The 1,643-nt window shown below is 33.8% G+C and overlaps 1 long non-coding RNA gene across 1 annotated transcript; it reads right to left on the bottom strand.

The window, feature by feature from the left end:
- Nucleotides 1–621: 621 nt before the first annotated feature.
- Nucleotides 622–1,643, bottom strand: LOC122141248. The gene is made up of 2 exons (XR_006157628.1): nt 1,499–1,643; nt 622–1,395 (listed from the first exon to the last, which is right to left on the bottom strand). It is a non-coding gene; the product is annotated as an uncharacterized LOC122141248 (long non-coding RNA).

A 1,643-nucleotide genomic window follows, 5' to 3' on the forward strand; every position in this document is an offset into this window, starting at 1 on the left:
TCTTGTGAAAATAACAGCTAAAGCGAAAAGGGAAGTTCTAAGGTCATTTGTTTAAGCAGACTAAATTCCACCATCTCAAGAATTACATTACAATGTCATATTGCCCTATATTATACAACCAAAAACTGCAAGGTTTAAAACTGAATGATTTATTATCTGCTTTAAAATCATTTATTGATCTCCCTGTTCTCTAGCCTCTTTCCACAAGATGGAGTTGCAAGCTTTTTTTTTTTTTTTTTAATCAGACAAGCTCACGTGCTCCTGCCAAAATTACATTTCATCATTTTTATAATGGTGCATTGCAGAGATGATTGCAAATAACTTTTGTTATTTCAGTTATAATTTTGCCAAACATTTAAGCCATATTTTACCAAAATGCAATTGTCTATGAATTTACAGGCCTACACTGCATTATATTTACATGTATCATTTATAGGCTACTCCATGTGATATTTTTTACCACCCACCTGCCTAAAATGTTTTAATTCCTTAATTATACATTTACATTCAATCTTTCTATAGAGATATTTCTAATGTCTGTGAGGCAAGTCTATATGCTGCATTTCAGTTCAGTTTTAGGACCCGCTCCAGTTCACAGAGACCAAGATGGCAGAAAGCACATTGTGTTTGTTTTCTTTATTTTTCGAAACAATGTTGGACAACGTTTGTTGATAATTGACAAACCAACTTATAAAATTTTTGTCAACTCTTCTCCTTGACTCCTTGGCAGCTACATAAAATATACTGAGTGAGAAATACTGACAAATGTATTTGCAAAATATTACTTCTCAACATAGGCCTATATATCTAAATTTTTTACTTTATTGCCTTTGTGATCTGTAACTGAACAGCATTCCTTTTAGTGGGAATGCAGATATTGTTATAAACAAACCTCAGAATAAAAACTAAAGAGTTTAACTTGTTTGAATAATTAAATAATTATCACACATGCTTATTCTGAACATAATGATCATTTAATTTATATTTTATTTTAAGAATTAAAAAAATTAAAAAAAATTGTAGTAATGATTTTTTACAGCATGACACGCTGTATTAATTGAAAGGTTTTAATTCATAAAATATCACATCAGAATGTCTCAGCAAAAAAATCATAGAAACACACCAAATATGCACAGTACAGAGAAAGTACAAGCTCTATATTCAGTGCAGTGTGTCTGATTGTAGATGTGAAGAGCTGCTGGATTCAGTGCAGCAGGATGAAGGAGATCAGAGAACAGCAGAGGAACAGGAAGCTCTGAGAGATGCTCTGAGCACCGTTACACAGGTTCCCCTCACAACATGAGGCTCCCTGAACATCCTGAACTGATGTTTCAGCATCACAGATAGATTTAGAGACACAGCCTTTTATAACCATTGACTGGCCACCGAAACTCCCTGATGAAAATAAAGAAAATAAAGGTTAGTCTAAGTTGGAAACTGGTAAATGTGAGCTGTATGTGATCTCAAACATCAGAGAGATAAAAATAATGATTCTCACCTGTTGCTTTGAAGCAGCGGTCTTCACTTCCTGAACAGCTCAATATGTTTGAGCAGCTCTTCTCATCACAAGAGTAACACGTCTTTCCATTGGGGACATTAGAGGGATCTACAGGACAAAAACAAGCATTGTTTTATCTTCTGTG

Source organism: Cyprinus carpio, chromosome B21, assembly GCF_018340385.1.
Source record: "Cyprinus carpio isolate SPL01 chromosome B21, ASM1834038v1, whole genome shotgun sequence".
Taxonomy (NCBI): Eukaryota; Metazoa; Chordata; class Actinopteri; order Cypriniformes; family Cyprinidae; genus Cyprinus; species Cyprinus carpio.